The sequence below is a fragment of the Salmo salar genome, chromosome 19 (genome assembly GCF_965601325.2).
Source record: "Salmo salar chromosome 19, fSalSal1, whole genome shotgun sequence".
Lineage (NCBI taxonomy): Eukaryota > Metazoa > Chordata > Actinopteri > Salmoniformes > Salmonidae > Salmo > Salmo salar.
The window spans coordinates 66744563-66760202 of record NC_138309.1 but is presented as its reverse complement, the minus strand read 5'-3'; the positions used below and the strand labels follow the sequence as shown (position 1 = coordinate 66760202).

The 15640-nt window shown below is 42.7% G+C and overlaps 1 protein-coding gene across 1 annotated transcript in view; it reads right to left on the bottom strand.

The window, feature by feature from the left end:
- ngfrb (nerve growth factor receptor b) overlaps nucleotides 1-15640 on the bottom strand; it is an 80631-nt gene that overhangs the window by 38012 nt on the left and 26979 nt on the right. The gene's annotated exons all lie outside the window — the stretch shown is intronic.

The window sequence follows — 15640 nt, the reverse complement described above, 5'->3', positions numbered from 1 at the left end:
ATTTCCACCGGTCTAATGTATATTGCTCGTGTTTCTTGGCCCAAGCAAGTCTCTTCTTATTATTGGTGTCTTTTAGTAGTGGTTTCTTTGCAGCCCTTCGACCATGAAGGTCTGATTTACACAGTCTCCTTTAAACAGTTGATGTTGAGATATGTCTGTTACTTGAACTCCTTGAAGCACTTATTTGGGCTGCAATTTCGGAGGCTGGTAACTCTAATGAACTTGTCCTCTGCGCAGAGGTAACTCTGGGTCTTCCATTCTTGTGGCGGTCCTCATGAGAGCCAGTTTCATCATAGCGCTTTATGTTTTTTTGCGACTGCACTTGAAGAAACTTACAAAGTTCTTGAAATGTTTCGGATTGACTGACCTTCATGTCTCAAAGTAATGATGGACTGTTGTTTCTCTTTGCTTATTTGAGCTCTTCTTGCCATAATATGGACTTAGTCTTTTACCAGATAGGGCAATCTTCTGTATACCAGCCCTACCTTGTCACAACACAACTGATTGGCTCAAACGCATTAAGAAGAAAATACATTTCACAAATGAACTTTTAAGAAGGCACACCTTTTAATTGAAATGCATTCCAGGTAACTACCTCATGAAGCTGGTTGAGAGAATGCCTAGCATATGCAAAGCTGTCATCAAGGCAAAGGGTGGCTATTTGAAATATATTTTGATTTGTTTAACACTTTGTTGGTTACTTCTTTTTTTTAAATTTTCATTTATTTTTTAGTCATTTAACAGATGCTCTTATCCAGAGGGCCTTACAGTAGTGAATGCATACATTTCATACATTTTTTTTTCTTTTTCCGTACTGGTCCCCCGTGGGAATCAAACCCACAACCCTGGCGTTGCAAACACCATGCTCTACCAACTGAGCCACATGATTCCATATGTGTTATTTCATAGATTTGATGTCTTCACTATTATTCTACAATGTAGAAAATAGTAAAAATAAAGAAAAACCCTTGAATATGTAGGTGTTCTAAAACTTTTGACCAGTATATTTTTTTACAAAAATGTAACATTAGACGCTAGTGCCGTAATTGTACATTTTCGGTGAACTCACTACAATAAATGTGCTTTAGCTGTTACCCTGGCCGGATGTTGGCTACACTATCTAGCTGCACACAATGACTAGAAGTTTGTGGATATCTGCTTGTCCAACATCTCATTCCAAAATCACGGGCATTAATATGGAATTGGTCCCCCCTTTGCTGCTATAACAGCTTCTACTCTTCTGGGATGGCCTTCCACTAGATGTTGGAACATTGCTGCAGGGACTTGCTTCCATTCAGCTACAAGAGCATTAATGAGGTTGGGCACTGATGTTGGGCGATTAGACCTGGCTCGCAGTCGGTGTTCCAATTCATCCCAAAGGTGTTCGATGGGGATAAGGTCAGGGCTCTGTGCAGGCCAGTCAAGTTCTTCCACACCAATCTCGACAAACCATTTCTGTATGGACCTCACTGTGTGCATGCTGAAACAGGAAAGTGCCTTCCCCAAACTGTTGCCACATATTTGGAAGCACGGAATCGTCTAGAATGTAATTGTATGCTATAGCGTTAAGATTTCCCTTCACTGGAACTAAGGGGCCTAGCCTGAACCATGAAAAACAGCCCTAGACCATTATTCTTCCTCCATCAAACTTTGCGGTTGTCACTATGCATTGGGGCAGGTAGCATTCTGCTGGCGTCTGTCAGACCCAGATTCGTCCGTCGGCCTGCCAGATGGTGAAGCGTGATTCATCACTCCAGAGAACGCGTTTCCACTGCTCCAGAGTTCAATTAGCCATGAAATCCCTAATTTGAAAGCAACGGTTTTCTGGAAGCTGTGTGGCACCATTTTGAGTACTGCAAGCGGGGCCCATGTAGCAAGCCTCCTAGCAATTAGAGTTTCAACCAATGAGCTTCAGCACCTCGTCATTTGATTGACAGCTAGCAAGACGCACATTGATGATTTCCACAGTGGGGAGAAGCTGTACGGATACGCCTGGAGCCCAAATGTATGACATATGTCACGGAGTTCAGAGTCGAGGGTGGAGACGAATGGATTCAGTTCAGTCAGTCATCCTGATAAACCCTTCTCAGCTAGTTTATCCTGGCTAGATGGCAACAACAGCAACATGGCGCTAGTTACAACTTGTAAAAAAAGCAAAGAGTTTCTTTCCAAGACGCTATATACCCATTTTAAGACAAACAATCATGTTTTTTAGCTAAATGCTATACACTGAGTGGACAAAACATTAAGAACACCTGCTCTTTCCATGACATAGACTGACCAGGTGAATCCAGGTGAAAGCTATGATCCCTTATAGATGTCACTTGCTGAATCCACTTCAATCAGTGTAGATGAAGGGGAAGAGACAGGTTAAAGAAGTATTTTGAAACAATTGAGACATGGATTGTGTGTGTGCCATTCAGAGTGTGAATTGGCAAGACAAAATATTTAAGTGTCTTTGAACAGGGTATGGTAGTAGGTGCCAGGCACATCGGTTTGTGTCAAGAATGGTAACTCCGTTGGGTTTATCACACGCAACATTTTCCTTTGTGTGTCAAGAATGGTCCACCACCCAAAGGGCATCCAGCCAACTTGACACAACTGTGGGAAGCATTGGAGTCATGGGCCATCATCCCTGTGGAACGCTTTCAACACTTTGTTGATAGTAATATGAGATAGGTATGTAAAACATTTACATTTGACATTTTAGTCATTTAGCAGATGCTCTTATCCAGAGCGAACTACAGTTAGTGCATTCATCTTAAGATAGCTAGGTGAGACAAACCCATATCACCGTCAAATATACAGTATACAAACATTCCATTACAGCTAAACAATCAATATATAGTGGTTTGCAAAAAAAAACATGTTAATACACAACTAAAATCTACTAATAAAACATCTGAGAACAGTAATATTTTACAGACACAATCATCTCTGTTGAAAAAACATAAATGTGAAAAATTGGTGGATACAGCATTTCGGAAATAAACTCTTCAAGTGATGTTTATTTCGATGGGCAAGGGAGAAATAACTTGACCTAACGTTATTGGTCACCATCTGGATTTGGAGACCATCTCCAATTTGTACCATCCCACTTGATTTTCTTCTAGTAGGATAGCAGCATACACGAGAAATAACTTGTAATAATGGAAGTAACCATCTGGATGTCACAGTGATACAGTCTACACTGCTCGATGGGGATAGTTTGTGCTGCAAGCCAACAGCACAACAACACAGTTTCCTTTGCTCCCGCTTGCCTCAGTAAAGAAAGGGAAGTACAATATACAGTATATACAAAGGTATGGGGACACCGCTTCAAATTATTGGATTTGACTATTTCAGCCACATTCGTTGCTGCACACAGCCATGCAATCTCCATAGACAAACACTGGCAGTAGAATGGCCTTACTAAAGAGCTCCGTTACTTTCAACGTGGCACTGTCATAGGATGCCACCTTTCCAACAAGTCAGTTCGTAAAATGTCTGCCCCGCTAGCGCTGCCCCTGTCAACTATAAGTGCTGTTATCGTGAAGTGGAAATGTCTAGGAGCAACAACGGTTAAGCCTCGAAGTGGTAGGCCACACAAGCTCACAGAACGGGACCGTCGAGTGCTGAAATCGTCTGTCCTCGGTTGCAACACTCACTACTACCCTACCGAGTTCCAAACTGCCTCTGGAAGCAACGTCAGCACAAGAACTGTTCGTCGGGAGCTTCGTGAAATGGGTTTCCATGGCCTAGCATTCGCACACAAGCCTAAGATTACCAGGCGCAATGCCAAGCGTCGGCTGGAGTGGTGTAAAGCTCGCCGCCATTGGACTCTGGAGCAGTGGAAACGCGTTCTCTGGAGTGAAGAATCATGCTTCACCATCTGGCAGGCCGACGGACGAATCTGGGTCTGACAGACGCCAGCAGAATGCTACCTGCCCCAATGCATAGTGACAACCGCAAAGTTAGGTGGAGGAAGAATAATGGTCTAGGGCTGTTTTTCATGGTTCAGGCTAGGCCCCTTAGTTCCAGTGAAGGGAAATCTTAACGCCACAGCATACAATTACATTCTAGACGATTCAGTGCTTCCAAATATGTGGCAACAGTTTGGGGAAGGCACTTTCCTGTTTCAGCATGCACAAAGTGAGGTCCATACAGAAATGGTTTGTCGAGATTGGTGTGGAAGAACTTGACTGGCCTGCACAGAGCCCTGACCTTATCCCCATCGAACACCTTTGGGATGAATTGGAACACCGACTGCGAGCCAGGTCTAATCGCCTAACATCAGTGCCCAACCTCATTAATGCTCTTGTAGCTGAATGGAAGCAAGTCCCTGCAGCAATGTTCCAACATCTAGTGGAATGCCATCCCAGAAGAGTAGAAGCTGTTATAGCAGCAAAGGGGGGACCAATTCCATATTAATGCCCATGATTTTGGAATGAGATGTTCGTCAAGCAGATGTCCACATACTTCTGGTCATTGTGTGCAGCTAGATAGTGTAGCCAACATCCGGCCACTGTAACAGCTAAAGCACATTTATTGTAGTGAGTTCACCGAAAATGTACAATTACGGCACTAACGTCTAATGTTACATTTTTGTAAAATAATATACTGGTCAAAAGTTTTAGAACACCTACATATTCAAGGGTTTTTCTTTATTTTTACTATTTTCTACATTGTAGAATAATAGTGAAGACATCAAAACTATGAAGTAACACGTGGAATCATGTGGTAACCAAAAAAGTGTTAAACAAAACAAAATATATTTCAAATAGCCACCCTTTGCCTTGATGACAGCTTTGCATATGCTTGGCATTTTCTGAACCAGCTTCATGAGGTAGTTACCTGGAATGCATTTCAATTAAAAGGTGTGCCTTCTTAAAAGTTCATTTGTGAAATGTATTTTCTCCTTAATGCGTTTGAGCCAATCAGTTGTGTTGTGACAAGGTAGGGCTGGTATACAGAAGATAGCCCTATCTGGTAAAAGACTAAGTCCATATTATGGCAAGAAGAGCTCAAATAAGCAAAGAGAAACAACAGTCCATCATTACTTTGAGACATGAAGGTCAGTCAATCCGAAACATTTCAAGAACTTTGTAAGTTTCTTCAAGTGCAGTCGCAAAAAAACATAAAGCGCTATGATGAAACTGGCTCTCATGAGGACCGCCACAAGAATGGAAGACCCAGAGTTACCTCTGCTGCAGAGGATAAGTTCATTAGAGTTACCAGCCTCCGAAATTGCAGCCCAAATAAGTGCTTCAAGGAGAACAAGTAACAGACACATCTCAACATCAACTGTTCAAAGGAGACAGTGTGAATCAGGTCTTCATGGTTGAAGTGCTGCAAAGAAACCATTACTAAAAGACACCAATAAGAAGAAGAGACTTGCTTGGGCCAAGAAACACGAGCAATGGACATTAGACCAGTGGAAATGTGTCCTTTGGTCTGGAGTCCAAATTTGAGATATTGGGTTCCAACCGCCTTGTCTTTGTGAGACGTGGTGTGGGTGAGCGGATGATCTCCGCATGTGTATTTCCCACCGTGGAGGATGGAGGAGGAGGTGTTATGGTGTGGGGGTGCTGTGCTGGTGACACTGTCTGTGATTTATTTAGACAATGACCCAACACACCTCCAGGCTGTGTAAGGGCTATTTTACCATGAAGGAGAGTGATGGATTGCTGTATCAGATGACCTGGCCTCCACAATCCCCCGACTTCACCCAAATTGAGATGTTTTGGGATGAGTTGGACCGCAGAGTGAAGGAAAAGCAGCCAACAAGTGCTCAGCATATGTGGGAACTCCTTAAAGACTGTTGGAAAACCATTCCAGGTGAAGCTGGTTGAGAGAATGCCAAGAGTGTGCAAAGCTGTCATCAAGGCAAAGGGTGGCTATTTGAAGAATCTCAACTATATTTTGATTTGTTTTACACTTTTTTGGTTACTACATGATTCCATATGTGTTATTTCATAGTTTTGATGTCTTCACTATTATTCATCAATTTAAAAAAAAAATTCAAAATAAAGAAAAACCCTTGGATGAGTAGGTGTTCTAAAACTTTTGATCGGTAGTGTATAATAAAACATTACTCAGATAAAAATAGAATGATTCTGAACACTCCCAAAGTCCTAACTTCGGCAGGCAAGTCTCAAATTCTCGCTGATGTTTTCTAGCCACAAGCATAAACTAGCTAGATGGGAATGGCTCTTCAGGATGACTGACTGAACTGAACCGACTGAACCAAATCTGTTTGTCTCCACGCGACTCTCGATGTGCGATAAACGTTATCAATTTGGGAACCAGGTGTGTCCTTATAATCTCTCCCTGCACAGTGAAAGAAGAATGCTGGCTTTGAAAAAAATAAATACGAAAAAATCCAGTTTAATCAATTTTAAGATAACATTTTAAGGCAGCAAGATGTCAGGACTGCAAGGGGTGGGTAGACTTTCACTAGGCACTCATAAATGTGTGTGTGTGTGTATATATTTCAATAGCTGGCCACACCTGAAAAAGCTCTGACCATTCTGCATTCCAACCTCTTGAATACTGTAGTCAACAGTGTTCCTAGTCTTTTACAGACTCCACAGTGTAGGGTTATGGTTTCAGGGCTGGAGAAAAGAGGGGTTTCCGACACAACCGTGTTTTTATTACGTCATTACGCTTGAGTGGTGCCAAAACTGTAACATTGCCCACCACAAGCCCAGTCCTGTCCTAGAATCCAGTTAAGTAACTTAACAGTTGCTTAAAAAGTATTTCAGAAATTGTGATATTCATTCACTGCTTAGACTCAGTGACAAAAATGTACTTCCGCATGTAATGACATAATTTTGCCAATACAAATATTAGATGGCTTGACTTCATAACAAACCATTGTTGTTGCTTCCTCTCTCCTCGCCTGATCTTTCTTTCTCTCTGGCTATATGGCTAACTCTTACTTGGTTTGTCTCTCTTTTTCTTTCTCTCTCTCTCTCTCTCTCTCTCTCGCTCCCCTTGACCTTTCTCATTTATCTGTGCACATACCCCTGTGTTTATTCATGTGCGGATGGACTTGTGCACAGGTGTTGCTGAGTGTGTGTGTGTGTGCGTGCTTGCACGCGTACATATTTGCGCTTGTGTGTGTGTCTGCTCTGCGGCAGAATGTGATAGGCACTGCTAGAGGTCACCCGCCGAAACCTGAGAGTGCAGAGGAGTAACTCCATCGCTTTTATCGACCGGGACACTCTTCTCAGCATCTGTTCCCCTTTCTCCTGTCCTCTCTTCCGTCTCTCCCCTTTTAGCCTCTCTCCTTCGCTCTGCTTCTGCACCACCCCCTCTGTCTCTCTTCCTCTCTCTTCGCTGTCACTCCCTCCTCTACCTGTCTTTCTCTTGTTGTTTTCATCTGCAACCTCTGCTCCTCCTTTCACCCAAATTATCAAATTGAGGAATAAGGTCTAAGAAGTCAGGCAGTGCTATTAAACAAAGGTATTGGTATACATCATTCATAAAATGTGTTCCTTAATAACCTGCTGGGGGAAAACAGAAGAAAACGAAGAGCCTTTTCTCCCCGTTAGATTTGGACTGCTGGAGAAGATTCAGAGGACCAAGGACCAACGTTCATTTCTGATAAATAACTACAAATAAAGACAAGAGTTCATATAACTTGAATATATAGCTTTGACAGAGGAGATGTGTCGTGCCGCATGAGGCAAATGGTGGTCACAGAAGATACTGACTGGTTTTCTGATCCATGCCCCTTTCTTTTTTGTAAGGTATCTGCATTCCCAGTCATGTGAAATCCATAGATTAGGACCTAATGAATTTATATCAATTGACTGATTTCCTTAAATTAACTGTAAAATCATTGAAATTGTTGCATGTTGAGTTTATGCCATGCTCAATGCAGATATCTGATAACTATAGCATATAGCTGATAAGAATTACCGTTGGGAAGGGTTGGCCATGCTACAAGCAAGCCTACATACAAGCTTCCAACACATCATCCATCTATCACAGGGACTTGGCTACCAACTGGAAAATTGGCCATGAATGGAAGCGGCACGAGCCCTGCCACAAGTGTTGTGGTCATCCCTGGACCGGAACTCAACGCTGCAATTAAAAAAAGCAACTCCAAGAATTCTTCTTGGAATGTCGAAGGGCTGAATTACACAACATTCCAGAAAATGCCCACACTGCTCCATTCGTTATTTGTTATGAGTCCTTAACACAAGGAGACAATTCTTTGCATCTACATGCGTGGAATTTGGAGACTTAAAACTCCCTTCATCGGCACAAGGCTTGTATTGTGTTGAATAGAGAGCAATGGGGTTAAGGAGAGAAGGTCAACTGTGGCCATATCACCCAAGTCAATAGAACTGATGCAAGGCCATAGAAGCCAAAAGTGGACTCATAGAGGGTAGCTCGCGCTATGGCCTTACAATGGCACACTTTACAAAGACAGACGGATGGACGGACAGACAGATGTAGGGGCAGACAGACAAAATAGTCTCAAGTTATTAGGCCTGGGTGAGGGTCTAACCAGTCGCCTCAGCTAATTATGTGGTAATTTTATGGAACATAAAATCTCTCTCTCGTTCTCTCTCTTTCTTTCTCTCTCTCATTCTCTTTTGAATAAATCTGGCTTTTCACAAAATAATATGTTGTTCAAAACACATAGCCTAGCCTACATAAGTAGCATCTTAATCTGAGCCAGTTTGCTTCAAGCAATTTGAATTATTTTGTGGATTATAATTAATTGGCATTTTTTGGGGGATTTATATATTTTTTGTTAAGGCAAATCAAGTCTGAAATGTTTATGTCGAAAATTACAAAGTTTACAAGCCTTTAAAAACCTCCAATACACTACAAGTTTGCATTTCCTGCTGAGCAGGAAAATTCTGAGCAACAAAATAATAATTAAGATCCAAATATAGCCACAGCATAAAATAAATGAAACATGAGCCTGTTGGCCACACAAAGTTTGTGTTGATGCTGAAGAAGATGGATAGTGTGAAGAAACAGACACCCCAGTATGAGCTGAGAGGGGAGCTGTGCAGCACATTGGAGAAAGTGAGGAAGATTGTATGTAGCACAATGCTGTTTGCAATGGCATGGTAGGAGAATCCGTCGCTCGCAGCCATTTCTGCTAGAATTGAATTCAGTGCTTGCGTCAGCTTGAGGTAAGACTGCATCATTCTCGGACATTTGGCTGCTAAAGCCCCCTCTGCACTTGCTGAAGCCCCCTCTGCACTTGCCTCACAAGTGTTGGGGGTGTAGGCCTGCACGTCAGATCAATCCGCTTGACGAACTGCCTGTAGGCTACATTTTATTCTGCACTTGCATATTTGCATTCTGCCTCAGTGGCATTACTTTACCGTAGGCCTACTAACTGTATTTCAAGGTTGTGTATACAGTTTCAGCATAAACAATGTGCATAACCAATATAGTAAATGCGATAGGCTATTACAACAGCATACACTGAGCCATGATTATTGATCATTATTGATCAGATAGCAGAGCAAAGAAGGCTATAGAGAAGCCAGAATTAGACATTGAATATAATTTAACAGTTCAATTTCACGTCATGCTGTTCATATAAATAATTGATTATAATTGATCAGTTTCTCGCAGTTATTTATCCTGGAAAACGGGAGTGGGTTTGGGCAGGAAGTATCGGTAAATCTCGGTAACCCGGTTTCCACTAAAAAACCCTAGTTCGTATATGGTGCTGGTTAGTTGATCACTCCTTTTCCCGATTTGTTAAGGGCAGTCTGTCAATCGTTAATGTCAACCAAACACAGGAAGGAAACAGCCTTAGCCCACCCTCCTACTCCCCCACCTACCCACCTAATAACAGAATGCACTTGGCCCGATGCTTCGTCCATCCCCTCTCCTCTGATCCCCACCTGACCTTGTGTACAATGCTCTGTCATGTCCAATAAGTCAGCCCATGAACCTCAAAGTAAGTATTGTGTGTGTGTGTGTGTGTGTGTGTGTGTGTGTGTGTGTGTGTGTGTGTGTGTGTGTGTGTGTGTGGTGTGTGTGTGTGTGTGTGTGTGTGTGTGTGTGTGTGTGTGTGTGTGTGTGTGGTGTGTGTGTGGTGTGTGTGTGAGTGTGTGTAGTAGTGGTAAAAAATATAGGTGGGTAAATAATGACCGCTGTTCATGGTAAGTAAAGTACTGTATCACTCCCTAAACTTTCAATACATTTTTGCGCAAAAGGTGGGTAAACGCTTGCACCCCCCCCCAAAAAAAAGGTGGGTATGTGCGTTTAGCCTCCACTACACCACTGTTTGTGAACTTATGTTAATATACGTGTGCGTGTGTTTGTCGTCAGTCTCTCCACTACCCTTGGCCCTGAGGCCCTACATCCAGGGGCCCCAGCCTTGGGTTAGAGGCCAGCCCAGAACATGTGCAGCGTGTCTGGGCTATAATCCTAAGGAGGGAGGGAGGCCATGGATAGTGTTCTCCTGTTCCCCACTATCCTTGAGGTACTCAGCCAGTGCTTCAAATTGATAAGAACTGGACATGAGGATCTTTTGGACTGCTTACCCAGTCATGGTCCAAGAGAAAGCTGTTACAATAAGTCTAGCTTACCAACCTGTGTTAGCTATTGTATAGAACACACACACATATTCGCACATGTACAGTATGTGAGCACACGTGCTACATGACCATATGCACACACACACACACACACACACACACACACACACAGTGTGTGCATGTAACAATAACCCCCAGGGCTCAACAGACAAACACATCTGTCACCCTGTAAACCGATCCGGTTATTAGCCATATTACACAGCAATTTCATGGCCCCATCCTCCTTTGCACAGGGTGTACAATCAAGTTGCCTCTAGACGCTGATCAGTTTTGCATTTTCCCCAATAATGATTAAGATTAAGATTGGGGGAGGAGAATCTGATTCTAGATCTGTACCTAGGGGAAACTTCACCCCGGAGCATTGTACAGCACCAGCATTCCATTGAGGATTAATCACATACACTCTACAGTAACATCACTTTGTCCAAGTTGATTTACGATCACACTGAAGATGTCGCTCTGACTGAGGCTTGGTTTTGGTTAACTAGACTGTTTTCATTCATCAACTTCAACATTGGAGCAATTTGAACCCAGCAGGAATTTTTGGGATTAACCCTTTGTTGTTTTCTCCATCTCAGTCATGTCCCTTGGGGGGGTTCTGAACCACTCTAACCTCCCAAACAGACCTCTGTCACATGATATGATAGCCTCCCATGGCTTGCGAATGTTGACCTCTACATGGTGGCCTCACTGGCATGGATCAGAGTCGAAGGCATATTGCACTTTCCTTTAGATAACCATCATCATTTCACTTGAGACGCGCTACTGGTCGTCAACTCCACTTACAAGGGACTAGCATCACAGAGGGTGCGTCTCAAATGGCACCTCGGTCCCTTCCATCGTGCACTGCTTTATATCTCTCAGATATAGGACAGACACTTCAGAACAAACTTACTTTTGGATGCCTTCTTCCATCCCACCTCTACAGAAATTAATCTGGCAATATATTCCTTTTGATAATAGATATTCTGCTGGTTGAAGTAACTAGGATGTTATTCCATCTACTGAGGTTGGATTTAATTGATCTGAGCGTTCGGTTAAAGTTTCTGGCAATGGTTTTACCTAGGGAAGGAAATATATCTACTCCCAAATATTTAAAATGGGAAACAATTGGGATTCTATAAGTAGAGTTGGAGTCCTCCATCGGGGTCTTGAGTGGCAGTACTGTAGGGCTTTAGATTATGCTAAATGTATCTATGATCTTCAATGCGTTTGGGAACGATAGAGATACATTGTCTAGATATAAGGTAGTAAAATATCGTCTGCATATAATGAGATGAAGTGATCAGTAGATTTTATGGAAATGTATGACAAATTGCCTGGGCCAGGGGTTCCATGGATAATAAGAATAGCAAACGCGAAATTAGATTGCCTTGTCTGCTGCTTCTAGTCATTTTCAATGGAGCAGAGGAGATATTGCCTGTTATAACTATGGATGAGGGATTGGAATATAGTATTTTAACCATATTAATGAAAATGGAGGCAATTCCCATCTGTTCCAAGACAGACCATAGATATGACCATTCTAGTCTAAAAAAAAACGTTTTCTGCATCGAGAGACAATACAGCCCAAGGTGCTGTTGTTTCTGATGAAGCATCTAAGATAAGTAAAAGTCGACAGAGGTTATCCGAGGAGAAACGCTTTTTAACAAACCTGCTTTAGTCCGTGTGGACCAATTTGGGTACATAAGTCTCGAGACGGGATGACAGCATTTTAGAAAACAGTTGAATATCTGTGTTTATCAAAGATAGGGGACGATAGTGAGAACACTGGGTGGCGAAATTAGGGCTGTATTCACATCTCTCCCAAATGAACCTTTGTGAACAGCTGTATTTATTGTTTAAAGCAATAGTGGACCTAATTGATTCCAACATTTTAAATATAGGAAAACCGTCCCATCCAGGTGATTTGCCTTTATTCATGATATCCAATGCTCTATTGAGTTCATTGAGAGAGATTTGGGCTCCCAGCGAGGTGATATCTTCTCTAATAGTGATTTATTCAACCCAAATGCAAATGCAGTTGCATTATTTTTTGTAAAACCTTTGGTGGCATCCCATAGAATCCAGGGTTCCGACTGAATTTGTATTGATCATTATGAATGAATTTAGTTCAATTTCAAATTGATCGCAGAAATCCATCTTGTGGATCTTTTAGCAGATTCTGAAATGTGAAGTTTGGCAGTAGTAAGCGTGGTGGTCGACAAGCTCTTCTGTCAAATTTCTTTTTTCTTAATAAAAGAAAATAGAGGAGTAGATAATAGTATGAAATCGATTTGTGAGAATGATTGATGCCTGCTTGAATAACTGCTTCAGGATTCAGGATTATGTGCTCGCCAGGCATCAATAAGGTTGTAATCAGAGAGTATATGCTGGAGAGCCTTGGTTGCCTGTGGATTGTAGTTAGTCTTACTATGTCCAAAATGGCATTCATCACTGTCCCAATAACCAGATGGCATTCAGTTAATCCTAACAATATGCTGTTCAGAGAATAATAAAACATAGAATCATATGAATTTGTAGCATACACATTGATAAAGGCCATTTTCTTTCCATTTAAAGAAAGTGACTTTGCATTCTTGGTCTTCACCTTTACCCAACATGTGCATTTTCAGTTTCTTATGTATGGTTACGATCACACCTTTAGTTTTGTTTGGGGCTGATGAAAAAGCAGCCAGTTTGTACAAATGTTTTTTTTATTCTATGTGAGTCCTTTTAGAGCAGGTGTGTTTCTTGGAGCAGGTGTGTTTCTTGGAGCAGGTGTGTTTCTTGGAGCAGGTGTGTTTCTTGGAGCAGGTGTGTTTCTTGGAGCATTGCATTTCTTGGAACATTGCTATATCAACATAGTGTCTTGCTAGGATATCAATGCAGATTGTAACATTTAATAGGACAGTTTAGGCCTCTCAAATTCCAAGATAGAATAGCTAGTGTTGCCATTGTTAAAAATATATATATTATTAATAATGTCATTGTTATCTTTAGTGTTAATAAGCCCATGGATGTGAAACAAAAAGCAGGACCCACAGGAAAACCCACCCATTGGGCCCTGGTCAAAAGAAGTGCACTGTACAGTATAGGGAATATGATGCCATTTGTGACACACTCAGAGTCTGTTCTATATTATCATCCTCGTGTTCTAAGGAGAGGACTGGTGAGAGTATTCCTTCTCAAATCTCCGATATAACACTAACAGTAATCCCTTTGGTAATGAGGGGGACATTTTCACAGCAGCTATTGGCGGAACTAAGGTAAACACAACCATTTCTCAACCATCGCAGATCTTTTTTCAACTCCCTCCACTTTCATGAGCTGCTAGAATGCCGAATCATCCCAATGGCCGACAAAAATATACTTCGCAAGACATACAAATAATGAATTGGATACAGTGTAAATGTCAATGGACGGACACAATGGCTTTTCTGATGCCTTCCATTTTTAAATGCACTGATCTCTCTCACCGCTTGAGTTACAACAAGAAGCAGTGTCTCCCCTTCCTTCTCTCTCCCTCTCTCTCTCTCTCTGGCTCTCTCTCTCTTCTTTCTCTCTTTTTCGCTCTCTCTGTCTCTCTTTCTCTCACTCACTCTATGTCTCTCTCCCTGCTAACTAGGTTCTGGCAGTATATAGCCTTAAGGCTGCATCAACTCTATAGCCTTAAGGCTGCATCAACTTACTCCACATCCCTAATGGATAAGGACATCTGGCAGGGATACAGATTGAGAAGTAATGATGAATCATGTGCTCCTTAAAACGATTAGATCAGATAGTAAGAGTACATGATTAGGTTAGATTCAAGAGTAATATATGATGATGAGGACGAAACACGAAACAGTGGTCTGTGAAACTTCATGCCTGGAATGAAAATCAAGATTAAGATGTTACTGGTAAGTGCAGTACTGTATAAGCCATCTGCAGACTGCAGAATTACATCAGACTCTGAATCATGTTCATATAGGACGTGGGTTCACAGAGTATTTATTTTCTTTTAAATATTGAGTGTTTGTTTGAGCCCACCTCGCCACTCGCCTCCCTCCTTTGGCCGTCCTGAGGCAGAACCTGAACCAATGGAGATATGGTTTCCACCAAACCGTTCCTGGTTTCCATTTCACTGGTTGGCTGTTACTCATGTGTTGTTTTTACCTCTATAGTGGATTCTGGTGCCGCAGGGAATTTCATCGACCAGGCCCTCGTCTCCTCCATGAATATCTCCTCATACCCGCTCTCCTCTTCCAGTCCATTCCCTGGATAATCGACCAGTGGGATCAGGCATTATCACACACGTCACAGCACCACTCACCTTCACAGTGGAATCCATACACCAGGAGAGCCTTCCCTTCCTCATCATCACCGCACCAGTGCACAAAGTCATCCTCGGCCTCCTGTGGATCCAACTTCATAACCCCACCATCTCCTGGTCAAGGATGGAAATTACAGACTGGGCATCCGGATGTCGGAGGACCTGCTTTCCCTTGCCCTGATGTTTCACGTCGGTTGACAGTCCTGTGGTTGCCCTCGAGCCCGACATCCCGGTGGTTTACCAGGATCTCTGGGAGGTGTTCTCCAAGACCCAAGCCACCTGTCTCCCTCCTCATTGCCTCTGGGACTGTGCCATCGACCTGCTAGAATATTCCGCGCCATCACACAGCTGTGTCTACCCTCTGTTGGTGGCTGAGATCGAGGCCATGGAGGAGTACATCCAGGAGGCTCTCCAACAGGGTTTTGTCCACTCATCCACATCTCCTGCATCAGCAGGCTTCTTCTTCGTGACCAAGAATGATGGGGGTCTGCGTCCCTGCATCGCTAACAGAGGTCTCAATTCCATCACCACTAAGTACCGCTACCCTCTCCCATTGGTACCGGCTGCCATCGAATAGTTCCATAGGGCCCGTTTTGTTTACGAAGCTGGACCTGCGGAGTGACTACAATCTGATCCACATCCGAGAGGGGGATGAGTGGAAAACGGCCTTCAGCACAACGTCTGGGCTCTACGTGTACTTGGTGATGCCTTATGGATTAGCCAAGAAGTGTCAGTTCCATCAGGTCGATGTCTACTTCTTGGGATACCGGATCAGCCCAGT